Raw genomic sequence first — 14,003 nt, 5'->3', positions numbered from 1 at the left:
TTTCTATGCATATATTTCTTGTGTCTTTGAGGCAAGTATTCGCTGAGATTCAGGTTTTATTTACCTGTCTGTAAAGAAAGGTGACAGAGACTGAGACAGCACAGAGTGCACCCTGTTTATTTATTTTTTAATGTTACAAAAGCATATTGTTTTGTTCTTATGACTATACACAAATAAAAGTAAACCCTTTACAGTTTCAAACGATTCCATATGCTTCTGTACAAACATAAATTACAGAGTATTTTTAGTTCTACCAGAAAGACTCAGGAGATTAAGATAAAACTCAAAAGAATTTTACAAAACCAATACAAAGAACATTATTATTTTGGCGTAGGCCCCATCTGCAGCTTGAATCAGACGTCGTAGATTCCAGCTATTCCCGCCAAAGACGAAGGCAGGGTGGAGCATACGCCAAAAGGAGGAAGAAAAATAAATACCCACCAGATGGAGTACTTCTTACAAGATCCTAGAACATATGGACAAAAAAGAAAAGATACGATTTAATTAGTCATAATTAAAGTGATTATAAAAGCATTTAAGAATGCCAGACAGTAATAGAGGCCACGATAGGCCACAGAAAGTTAGGCTTTAAGTTTAGGCTATACTTTTGTGCAAGCTTGATAGAACACCTTCTAACTGCCAGAACCCACAGAGGAAACCTACCCCCCCCCCCCCCCCCCAAAAAAAAATAGAAAATGAGCCAGATCGGCATGACCATAAAAAGAAGAGATACTCCATGTTAAGCAGAGTCCCCGATAGGCTGTGATATGTGAAGGCCACGATAGGCCGAACTTCATAAACCACCATAGAGTTATGCAAAGTGCCACAATAGACCATGTAATGTGAAGGCCGCAACAGCCAAGTAAGACCGAAGTCAATAGGTATGAGGAAAAACCGAATGAACCAACACCAGTAGATAAAAAAATAAACAAGACTTGATAGCCTTGATTACCTTAACTTAAGTCCGCATGAAATCAAAATTGACTTTACTAGCGCACATTGCTAGTCTTGATATAAACAATTAATCCATTCAAGTTAATCTGTTGAAAAAAAAAAATTACAAAAAAAATAGTTTGTCTTCGTAATCTTTAATCAAAATCTGAACATTTACTTCCGCTCTGGAATGGTATTCCTTTTTCTGATGACGTCAAGTTTGATGGCTTGGGCGAATATCCTTAAATACAGTCCCACAGTGAGAAACAAAGTCCCAGGAGCATCAAAACAAACCATGCCCTTATTCAGTATTCCGTTTCAGCTGGAAATATGTCACTACATCTGAAAAAAAAAAACAACAAAAAAACAAACAAAAACAACACATGAAATTCCTTTTCTGAACAAAGTGGGCAGAATATCCTTAAATCAGTCCCACCACAAACAACTTCCCAGGAGCACAAACAAAAACCATGCCCTCTATTCAGTATTCCGTTTCAGCTGGAAATATGTCACTACACTGAAAGAAAAACAAACAAAAACAACAACAACAAAAAAAAAGTGTCGGCAGAAACTTCCCGTTCATGTGGACTTTAAAGATGCCTGCTGAGCATTGAGCCGAATTTTACCTAGAACTCAAATGGAAGATGACCATGGTTATAAAAAATAAAACAGTTCTCTGACAATTCAGTTCTCTGGCCAATCTGCCGGGCCCAGAATCGCTCCTTCTCCGCCAGACACCGCTGCCGAGCTCCGCGCTTCTTTGCGGCCGCCGCTCAGCTAAACCAGCCACACGCTCCCCACGACGCAGAGGCTTAACCTCGCCTCTACCGGCGTCACTTCCATTTGTCCCCGGCGTCCTTTTATCTTTCGGCCGTGCCTACAATTCCTACAAGCGGGAAGTGAACCGCATTTAACCCTGAGGCAAACGGCCATTAATTCTGATGCTCCGTCCTCGCGAAGATAAACAAGCGGATCTGTACGATCTAAGCTATTAGTCTCTCAGCAATCCGTCAAACCTCACTCCTAAATCCACAACAACAAGGCGGCCAATATATTGGGCCTCGAAACTCGCCTCGCTCGACACCTCCATTGCCCCACGGCACACAAATCCCGGCTCTCCTTAAGCGCTGGCTCGCAGCGGCAGGCTTCTAACAAGCCTGGACTGCGCCGCCGATCTCACCGCAGCAAAGCCTTACTAGCTCTCATTTTCCTTTTTCCTGATTTCTTTTTTTCCAGCGAGCATCTGGTCTCCGCAGACGCAGCGAGAACTTTCCCGGTTAGAAGCACTTACATTTTCTCTTTCGTCCAGTGAGCATTTGGTCCCTCAGCGGACGCAGTGTGAGGGAAAACCTCCCGGTCAAGCTCTCATTTTCCTCTTTCCTGTTTTCTATTTTTTCCAGTGAGCATCTGGTCTCAGCAGACGCAGCGAGAACTTTCCCAGTAGAGCACTTACGTTTTCTATTTCATCCAGTGAGCATTTGGTCTCTCAGCAGACGCAGTGTGAGAAAATCTCCTGGTCAAGCTCTTATTTTCCTCTTTCCTGTTTTCTCTTTCATCCAGTGAGCATTTGGTCTCTCAGCGGACGCAGTGTGTGAGAAAATCTCCCGGTCAAGCTCTTATTTTCCTCTTTCCTGTTTTCTCTTTCATCCAGTGAGCATTTGGTCTCTCAGTGGACGTAGTGTGAGAAAATCTCCCGGTCAAGCTCTCATTTTCCTCTTTCCTGTTTTCTATTTTTTTCCAGTGAGCCTTTGGTCTCACAGCGGAGAAAGGAACAAACCATCTGATAGGTCGCTCCAAATTACAACTATTCCCCGTTGCAGGCCAGCAGGGCCCGTCAGTCCAGGTACAATGAGCCGCTATCACGGGCCCCCTGGCCAAACATTCAGACCCTTTCTCGAGATGCCAGCCCGCCAAACTCGGCACTCATTTGGGGGGGGGTCTTTAGTTCGGCGACTATCCTCTGCTCTTCAGCTTTTTGGGGGGAGCCCTGCCTCCGGACAGCACGCCAAATATGCATTATATAAACTTCAGTTAATTATATGTAAGTGTGAACTTGTGAAATTATGTTTTATTAACAAGGTTCAGGAGGAGCACGTCAGATACTTAGCCTAATTAGCACAGGTGGAGCACACTTAAGATAATCAACACTAGGGTATAAATACAGCTGACTTACCCCTATGCATTGAGGGTTTATCAGCATCCCCCCTCCACCCCATCTCCTCTACTTAGAGTTCATTTTACACCTCTATATAGGGGGGAGTACTCTGGGTTCGCTCCGAGCTCGGAGCCCTCCCTCCGGACAGCACGCCAAATATGCATTATATAAACTTCAGTTAATTATATGTAAGTGTGAACTCGTGAAATAAGCATAAATATCAGAACTGTAAAACAGAACTATTCTCTGGCTTTACTCCCACAAAAGCTTGATAGACTCCATTTAACCATCGGAACCCGACGAGTGAAACTTCTAAGAAACCAGATCGCATGAAATACAAGTTAAAGAAATATTAGTAGTGTATGGAACCAGGACAAAGATAGAAAAAATAAATCCTGATACATTACCTTGGCGGAAGGATAAGAATGCATTACATTTAACAATGATGCCTTACTAGCCAAATTAAACTTCAATAGCTATTGAATCCTGTAATAGCATAATGAAAGTCCTTACACAAAGATTTTTCCAGAACTTTAAAGCAGATGTTATAAATGAGCATACTGTACACTGTCCAGGACATTAAAGTCACGGGGCACAAACTAAATTAACAGAATAGTAATTATAACCACCAAGTCCAAACATTAATGAAGGTTAGGAGGAGAATCTGGAGGAGGGAAAGTCGTCTATAAATAGGAAGAACATAGAAACATCAGACTATAGAGAGGCCTTGACGAGTGCAAGTTCCGAGATAAAATATTTTAATGCTCACCAAACTGAAAAAAGAGGGTGCCAACTAGTTATTTAATAGAGCAAACTAATGCCACATAGCTAAGCTAGAGCTAATTGCCTTAATACATGTCCTGAGAATAGTAAAAGAATAACAGATTAGACGAAAGTATGTTGAAATGATTAGTTAGTCAATATATCGTGTATTGGGAAAACTTCAGTGTTTGAGCATAGCAAGAAAATGTGTCTGTTTACGTTCATGTTCTTATTCAGACGATGCTCATGCAGAAATAGACAGCAAGGACCTCTTTGCAGAAATGGTCTACGCAACAAGAGAGACTTAAGTTGTAATTCTTACCCCATTCCAGTACAAGGCATTCAGGAATTGTTGTAGATAGTCGCAAATAAAACGATGACTGAATAAACAAAGACAAATGCATATGATTAAGGGTGCTTTCACACTTGGTTCGCTTGCCTGGTCCGCACCCGAGTTCGATTGCTCCCCCCTCCCCCTGCCCCTGCTGGACTGCATTCATATTATTTTATTTGGGTCCGAACCGTGGTTTGTTTGCGTCATCAAGCCAGCAGCTGTTTATCCCCTTGCTTAGTAACTACGGTGCAGGAGAAGGCGGCAAATGCATATCATTGCTCTCTGCACTTATATATTTACGTTTATATATTTACGTTTTTGAACCGTTCATTTTGTTTACAAAGCTTCGGTACATAATCAGAATCAGAAAGAGCTTTATTGCCAAGTATGCTTGCGAATACAAGGTATTTGTTTTAGTGACATAAGCTTCCAGTACACAATAACACACAGTCAAAAAAAATAAAAAAATAAAATAAAATAAAATAAAAACACTTTGCAAATAAATAAGTGTGCAAACAATTGTGCTATAAATGATAATGGAATATAATGGCACTTACGTCTTTCTTACGAATGCACTGCAAATGATCTGAAGAACACTGAAGGTGAATGGAAATGAGATATACAGCTCTCTGCTTGCAGCGCATCAGTCACGCTCGTCAGGAAAGTGAGTGAAACACATACCAAACACACGTTTTTATCAAATAATAAGTCATTAATAGCGGTTCACTTACGCAATTTGGAACGATTGCGTTCACATCAGTATAAAGACTGTAAGCCTTTACTAACGAGCCTCAAAATGCCTCATTACAAAAGAGTTGTTCCAGACATTAAATGTATTAGTTTGATTAACATCTTATCTTAATTATGCAGTGCTAGTCCGCTAGGAACAAACAATCACACAACACCAAGCGCTTCATCTTAAACGTGCGTAAATAACCTTGCAGAGAATAGAATTTTTGCCAGAGGTGGGTAGTAATGAGTTACTACAGTATTATTAACATATTGCAGGGATCCAGACCAAATATATATATATATATATATATATATATATATATATATATATTACTTAAGGAGCCACTGGTTCCTATAAGAAACAAAATTAGGCACCAAATATTTTTTTTTAAATGCAACAGAATAGACTTTTAAATGTAAAGCATGTTTTATTTATTAATTAAAAAAATAAATAATAATAACATATCAGTCGTACTGTTTTGTGTTTATGTCTCCCCTCCTTTAACAGCATCGGCATTCAAATCCCTCTTGTAGATGTCCTGGGAACTATGGTTACTTAAAGTGTCATGATCGCTGCCAGAAGGAACACGGAGCTGTGGAATACACTAAATAGTCTTTATTAGATCCAAGACACAGGGGTAAATCCAACTCAGGAACTAGGAATGAGGAATGACACACAACACAACATAGTAGCAAAATTAAACTGTTATCGTAGAACGCACAGAGCACTTCGTCCTGGTAGCTGGTTAGACCAGCGAGGACCAGGAACAGTCTGGTATGGCCCTCGAGTGATCTATCCCCCTGCTCCAGCAGGAGGAGGAGGTATTCCGGACGGGAAAGGAGATCCATAGAAACACAAAACGGAAACAAAAAAACACTGTGCAGAAGAAAAAAAAAGAAAATGGAAACAAAAACGGAGGGAACACGAGGATTAAGCTGTTTCAGTGGGGTCTTCTGTCACAATCACTGTCAGAAGGAACACGGAGCTGTGTAATACACTAAATAGTCTTTATAAGATCCAAGACACTGGGGTAAATCCAGCTCACGAACTAGGAATGAGGAATGACACATGAACACATCATAGTAGACCCCCCCCCCCAAAAAAAATAAATAAATAAATAAATAAAAAAACATAGACTGAACAGACTCGAACTAAAGTAGACAACTTAATTTGGGAACAACAAGTCACACCTGGAATCAAATGAAACTATTAACATAGGAAAACTAGGTCAGGGCAGGAGAGGGAAAAACACACAGAAAGAGTCCAGGGGGGTGACATAAAGTGGGAACTAAACGTTATTTCCAACTTGAGAACTATATACAGTCACAAATAATTATTACACTTTTTGCCAATATCATGGACCATAATTATGTCAGCATCACTTGGCTGTTGAGTGTAGTTTGGGCTCCTCCTCAATGCATCTTATAAATGTTGTCAAACTGTCTTGTACACAGTCTGTTTTTTTGTTTTTGTTTTTTTTGTTTGTTTCATTAGTAACATGCAATTATATAGAAGGAGGTGTTGAATTTTATCTTAAGGTTCTTGCATTCTTTCTTATCATGTAGACAACAGGTTAAGCAAAAAATTTGAATATACAATATAGCGCATATATTTAGCAAAATGTTTTTCATGTATATATATTTTTTCCTATATATATATATATATATATATATATAATATATATATATATATATATATATATATATATATATATATATGTGTTACCAAGCAATTGAACAGGTGTACCTAATAAAGTGGCCGGTGAGTGTAAATAGTGTAATTATTTGATGACAAGTGCGCTACAAATAATATGAAGTTCACACATTAACAGAACACAGCATTTAGACTAAAGATCTTTATAAGAAGAAGTGGTATTAGTGCTGATTATAAACTAGAAATCTTAACGATATTGTTAATGTCCACACAGCTGACAGCTTTACCTGTTGTAGTTTACTCAAGTTGTGTACGAAATAGACACTGTTTTTCTGCACTTTTACTTTTGACATTTTACTGTTTGTATCTGTCATTTTTGATCTCAACTGTATCAACAGTAGCCTGCTCTTTTAACAGGTGTGCCGTCAATGCTGATGTTTGGCAGAGATGAGGACTGTTTGAAAGTATTTTTTTTTTTTTCACTAAAACTTTGATGCTGTAATGTCTGTTTCGGGGTTTTGTTTCATGTTCTTGTTGTCATGTCTTTTATTTTGTTAGTGTTTGATTTGCTGTTTGTGTCATGCTTCCCTTGCCCTCATGTATCTCTGCCTTGCGTACAGTACAAGGACTGAACAGTGGTTTGTAATACAGAAATTAGCTGCGGTAACCTGAGTTTTGTTTGTGTTTGAGTAAGTTGTGCAGTTAAAAGAATGAGCACAATGTTCATAAGATTGCTCATAAACAAAGAAATTATATTTTGGTTTAACTGTTTAATTCAGATATGTAATAATAGTTCCAAAACTGAATAGTTCCAAACTTAAGAAGGGGGATGTCATGTATTTTGTATGTCTATGCTACCCGTACCTGGGTGACGTCATGATCAGTTGAGTTAAGTAAAGTTAAGTAAGCTCGGACATATCTAATTAGCGGATGGACAGCTGTTGGTAATTGCCATGCCAAATCACAGACTATTCAAAAACAGCAAAGGAATTGAAACAGGTGCCTGTTACCCCGTGAACTCTGCTTGTTGCTGCTCTGTTCCCCACGTTTTTACTGCTGGATGGTAGTCGTGATTGACTTATTTTGTTGCCACGATCATTGCATTGGATTATTGTCTGCTTGTGTCGAAGCCTGAAGTTGTTGATGTGCCGGTCTTGCTATCAACTCGGTGGCCGCTGTGTGTCTTCGTCTTCTCCTCTGCTACGCTAAGATTGCTGCCGTTCCTTGCTGTGCTGTCCGGAGTCTGCCTCGTCTGTCCTGGTCCAGTGGGTTTGTGGAGCGCTGTCCAACAGGACTGGGAGTCAGATTCGTCTGCTCCCAGTTTATTGGTGAGTGACGCCCTGTGTTAAGTTATGCTGCCTTGCCTCGTCCGAAGTTAAGATCCATGTCTCACCTAATTTGGAGAGTTCCAGTCTGTCTGCCGTAGTCATAATTATTTAGATATAATATATATGTAGCTTGTGTATATTCACGAATTGCAGTGATTTAATTGGGTATTGCACGATTGAAAACTCTGCTACTGTGGTGTTTTGCTATGCTGTGTTTATTACCTACTGTTGAGAAACTGGCGGCTTTCTTTTTGTTTGTGTGAGTGTTGTGTTGGTGCATGCGAGTGATTGACAGGTGGCCTGCTGTGTAGACGCCACTGCCTGGCGAGAGATGGACTAGTGTTAAGGAACTGCTTATGGACTGTGGGTACCTAGCTAAGGACTTCCAGTGGATTTTTAAGGTTAAAAAAATAAGGTTATTTTATTTAATAGAGTCCCTGCTCTTTAATTGGGTGGCGTAGTTGAGCTAAATTGCTTGGGCTTAACATAGCTGTATGTGAATGCAAACAGTCTGCACCATTGTAAAGTTGAAAGTACATCATAAATAAAAGTTATTGTCTCTCAAAAGAAAGAAAGAGCTGACTCTGAACCACTGAACCAAGTAATTTTACATTCGAATCTCATTTCCGGGAACTTCACAGGTTACCAGTTACCACATTTTCATAATGCCCTCCTATGTTCTGAGCAGACATTGCATGAAAAACTTGAACCCCCCTCCACAAACACTGTAGCTCATTAGTGTGGATAACATAATGTCGAGAAGACACTGTGCTCTGCACTGTGGCAGTAAATTTTGTTTATTTTCACTTCCCAAAGATGAGGCTGTGAAGAATCAGTGGGTAAAATCAATCTTTACTACTACACCACAGCATTATAATCACAACCTTTTGTTGTGTTCCTGTCATTTCACTGATGTCTAGTATATTCTCAGAGAATGACTTGTGATGATTTGAGAAGGCTAAATTGATTAAACATAGGCTCACTATCTTACGCTGGCCGCTTGGTCATTACTTTTAAAAAAAATTAAAAATAAAATTTATATTTAACAAACAAAAAATGCTTCAAACGTTTTTCTTAATTAACTTAATAAAAAAACGAAATGAAATATAATCACTTTGCTATTACATACTAAACTGAACTATTTTAATAGCTGAAACAGTAGTATAAGCTGTTTAGGGACTGTTTAGCTGTTCAAAGCAGACACTAGAGCATCCCTTCATTCAGACACAGTGGAAGATCTGTTAAGAATCAGTGTAGAGGGGCCAAGTCTGGAAGATTTTGATGCTAGAGAGAGTGTGGCCAGCTGGTTTAGCCAAGGCCAAAGATCAAGAAGGCCAAACTACAGGAGTTGCCCATCCGAGGGGCATGTGACTGCAATGGAGGATAGTCCATAAGACATTGAGCCATGAGATGTTCAGTTTGAAGTCCTTTAAACACTTAATTTAGATTTTCTTTTTATTTCATTTATCTTGATGTTCTAAGTTTAAATTTCAGCTCAGTGAAGCACTTTAAGCACCAACACTTTTTCAGTAAGTTACCTTTCTTGTAGAATTGTGCTTCAAATAAAGAACTTCATGTTGACCAGATTGTTACTTAATCATTTACAAGTCAATCTTGCCTATATGGACAGCGATTTAAAAAAAATAAAATAAAAGGGAACTTGTAAAACTGCGGTGTTAAATGCTACGCGGTCAAAAATGTGGGTGCACCTAACTTTTGTGCTGGTGCACCTAAGAAAAAAATGTAGGCGCACCAGTGCAACCAGTTCAAAAAGTTAGTCTAGAGTCCTGGCATGAATATTACTAGAATATTAACCATTTATTAGTACTAATTAAGCACTTAATGCCTTATTCTACATGACCTTATTCTACATCCCTAATCCTACCCAATACCTAAACTAAACAAGTACCTTACTAACTATTAATAAGCAGCAAATTAGGAGTTATTGAGAGGAAAATCATAGTTAATAGTGAATAAGTGTTCTCTATTCTAAACTGTTACCAAAGACATTATTATGGTCTCTTGAACAGGCTACTGTGTGAATAAATGAATACGTACAATAAAAAATTAAATGTAATTATGCTGCATCAGTGTGGGTAGTAGATGGGTTGGTCATTCTGATCTAGACACTGTATAAATGAAAGGACAGTAAGAAGAGCAGAACAAACTCCTAACAGGAGGAGACTCACTCATGGCCTATGAGACAGAGGATCATGAGATTCAGTACTGCTTTCCTGCCATCAACTCATCATGTATCAAGGGAAAACGCAACAGGCATGAATACAATGTTTTATATGGATTAAACTGATTCGGTCGGGTCTTCTGTCACGATCGCTGCCAGAAGGAACACGGATCCGTGGAATACACAAAATAGTCTTTATTAGACCCAAGACAGGGATAAATCCAACTCAGGAACTAGGAACGAGGAATGACACACGAGCACAACATAGTAGACCCGGCAAACACGGACTAAACAGACTCAAACTAAAGTACACAAATTAATTTGGGAACAAGGAGACACACCTGGAATCAAATGAAACAATTAACATAGGAAAACTAGGTCAGGGCAGGCACATGGAGAGGGAAAAACACACAGAAAGACTCCAGGGGCATGACATAAAGTGGGAACTAAATGTCGGTTTCAATTCAAGAACTATATACAGTTGCAAAGAATTGTTTATTACACTTCGTGCTAATATCATGGACCGTTATTATGTCAGCATCACTTGACCGTTGAGTATAGTTTGGGCTCCTCCTCAATGCATCTCAATGCATGTTGTCAAATTGTCTTGCACACATCCAGTCTGATTTTCTTCATTAGTAACATGCAATTATATAGGAGGAGGTGTTGAATTTTATCTTTAGCTTCTTGCATTCTTTCTTATCATGTAGACACTAGGACCCGCACCTGGATGCCGACGCACTGAACTGCAGGTGGTGGGCTTTCAGATGATTCCACATGTTTGTGGTATTTTTAGTCTTTCTTTTTTTCTGCTCCCATGATCAGCAATTTCTGGCAGATATTGCACTTGGCCTTCCCTGATGTTGTCTGAGAGAAATACTGCCATATTGGGATTGATTTCTGTTCAGCCATCAGACTGTAATTATGAAAAAAAAGAAAAGAAAAAAAGAATATACAAGATTTTAAAGGCAACTTTCCTGTTATTACATTTTTCCATGCACATCACAATAAAATATGTTTTGGGGAAAATTTGTTCTGAAGAATGCTTTGTTTTATGCTTTATGTTTGCTGACAGACACTGCTATAATAAAAGGGTTCTCAAGCACACTCTCTAGAATGTTGAAGAAATTACACTTTTCTGACATTTCAACACATTAATTAATGTTTATCGCTAGATAATAGACAGTTACACTGTAATTGCCGTTAGATAATGTGAGAAATACATTAATAGCGACCATATTTTAAGTTTTTAGTCTTTTTGCAATCTTTCTCTCCCAGGAGGTTGAATGAGTTTCAATCAAGACTGCCCAGTCAAGGAATACAATAAAGAGTTTCGCTGAATGCAATTAGTTGCCTTCTAAGGGACCTATGAAATCTGTTTTATTTTTTTCCAAATTACGTTTTTTCCATTTTATTTTTTCTGGATTCAGTTTTTTTCCCTTTAAATTTTTCTCTAATTCTATTAATCAAAAAGCATGTCTAATTAATTAAAATCATGAAACATAAATTTTTACATCAATTTATCAAAAGTTTAAAAAAAAATTATGTTTAAGGCCCTATGAAATTACCAATTCTTACCATATTTTTTATTGTTACTAAATTCTGTTTTCGCATGTCTGATTATCTGAATCCATATAAAACAACTTGATTCTTTTTTTTTTTTTTTTTTTTTAGCCTTATGAAAAAGTAGCCTTATGATTTTTTTTTTATTTTTTTTTTCCACAGAAATTCTGTGTTGTGTTTTTAAAATGTTCTGGTTATCAATTGAAGGCATAAAACATTAATTTCATTAATCCTTTAATTATTGAAAATTAAGCAAACTTTATTTTTTTTGGCAAACAAAGGGGATTTACTATTAGAATTAAACCTGAAGAAGAAATGCTGTGTGATTATTCCTTAAAAAAAATAATGTTTATTTAATTTTAGTAGTAGTAGTAGTATTAGTAGTTGTTGTCAGGATCCCAGTCTATGTTCCCCTGTCTTTGGTTTTGTGGACTCTTATTTTGAAATCTTCTTGTTCCCCATTGTTTCTGTGTTCCCTTGTTCCTTTGCCCATCTTGTTAGTTTCTACAGTAATTGATTAGCTCCTCCCTCCTCATTACCTCATTATCCTGTCAGTATATAACTCAGTCTCACACCACCATTCGCTGCCGAGTATTGTTTAGCACATGTTGTCTCGTTTCCTGCCCTGCCCTGCCCTGCCCTGCCCTGCCCTGCCCTGCCCTGCCCTGCCGATTTGTTCTTGAATTGTTTACCTGGTTTTTGATTCTTGCTTTCGGATTTTTGGATTTACCCTCTGGATTACCCTGTCTGGATATTGTTCATATTGCAAATATGAAAAGTTCAAAAAATATTTTTGGTTCATTATGAAACTGTGGTGGAACAGATTACACTATTGAGGGCCACCCATCTAGATAATTAATGGGAGAATAGTAATTACAAAAATATAGCAGGAATACTGTATAGGTCCTAAATAAGGTGTCTAAAGATCACATCAGTCACATTAAAGTTGAATGTGTTGGAGGAAAATAATGACATTATGCAACATCTAAGTGGGCGGTAGATGGGTTGGTCAGTCTGATCCAGACACTGTATAAATGAAAGGACAGTGCGGAGAGCAGAACAAACTCCTAACAGGAGGAGACTCACTCATGGCCTATGAGACAGAGGATCATGAAACTTGGTACTGCTTTCCTGCCATCAACTCATCATGTATCAAGGGAAAACACTCCAGACATGAATACAATATCATGTATATGTTTTTTTCATTGCTGTCAGCATGGACTGTGTTTCTGAACCTGCTGGTGATCATCTCCATCTCTCACTTCAAGAAGCTTCACACTCCAACCAACCTGATCATTCTCTCTCTGGCTGTGGCCGACATGCTTGTTGGACTTGTGATGCCCATAGAGGCAATATATCTGATTGAGATGTGTTGGTACTTTGGAGACACTTTCTGTGGACTCTATTCAATATTTTTTGCGATGCTTCTCTCAGCATCTCTTAGTAATTTAGTTTTAATTGCTGTTGATCGTTATGTGGCTGTTTGTCACCCTTTACTGTACCCACAGAAAATAACCACGACTAAAACATTAATAAGCATCTGTCTGATCTGGGTTTTCTCCTCAACTTATAGCACTGCCTATGTAATTGATAGCGGTTATTTTGACATTTCACGCAAAACAAACGTGTTATGGAGAGTGTTCTGTTATGATGAGTTTTGCTTGGGGAATCACTGATCTGATTGTCTGTTTAATTTTTCCTTGTATCCAGATCATATCTTTATATTTAAGGATTTTCTATGTTGTACATCAGCAAGTGAAAGTTATAAACACCCTGATGAAGGGTGGCAAATGCGTAAATGAAGGTTCAGTGAGGAGAAAATCTGAGAGCAAAGCTGCTCTGACATTAGGAATCATTGTCACAGTTTATCTGCTTTGTTGGATTCCATACTATATCTGTTCCATATCAGGAGTTTCTTCAACAACCATAACTGTTTTATTATGGGTCTTGCATATTAACTCAGGTCTGAATCCTATGGTCTATGCTTTGTTTTACCCCTGGTTTAAAAAGACAGTTAAACTCATCTTAACTAATAAAATATTTCAGCCAGCATCCTCTCTGGTCAATATTTTTACAGAACATCAATTGTAATTAAACTGATAACGTCATCATTCTGAGAACAATTTCACAAAACTGCAACTGTCATAAAGTCATAAAGGTAAATAATCATAATAGTTATAATTTACACTGCATTTTAATATTATAGTTTGTGTCACTGAGAATCATTGCTTTATAACTGTTGCAGGTTTTGTCAGAATTTAACAATTAAGCAAACTTATTTTCACACAGTAAGTTTAAGTGACAAAATGTTCTGTTGTGTTGCATTAGCTTATTAGGAAAATTGAATCAAAAATCTTCAA

At 38.1% G+C, this 14,003-nt stretch overlaps 1 pseudogene; it reads left to right on the top strand.

Annotated features, from left to right (window-relative positions):
* The first annotated feature begins 12,316 nt into the window (after positions 1-12,316).
* LOC109086632 lies at positions 12,317-13,734 on the top strand (annotated as a pseudogene).
* Positions 13,735-14,003: the final 269 nt, after the last annotated feature.

This window comes from Cyprinus carpio, chromosome A10 (genome assembly GCF_018340385.1).
Source record: "Cyprinus carpio isolate SPL01 chromosome A10, ASM1834038v1, whole genome shotgun sequence".
NCBI lineage: Eukaryota > Metazoa > Chordata > Actinopteri > Cypriniformes > Cyprinidae > Cyprinus > Cyprinus carpio.
Note: the sequence above shows the minus strand (reverse complement) of the source record. Positions and strands in the feature narration are given on the sequence as shown.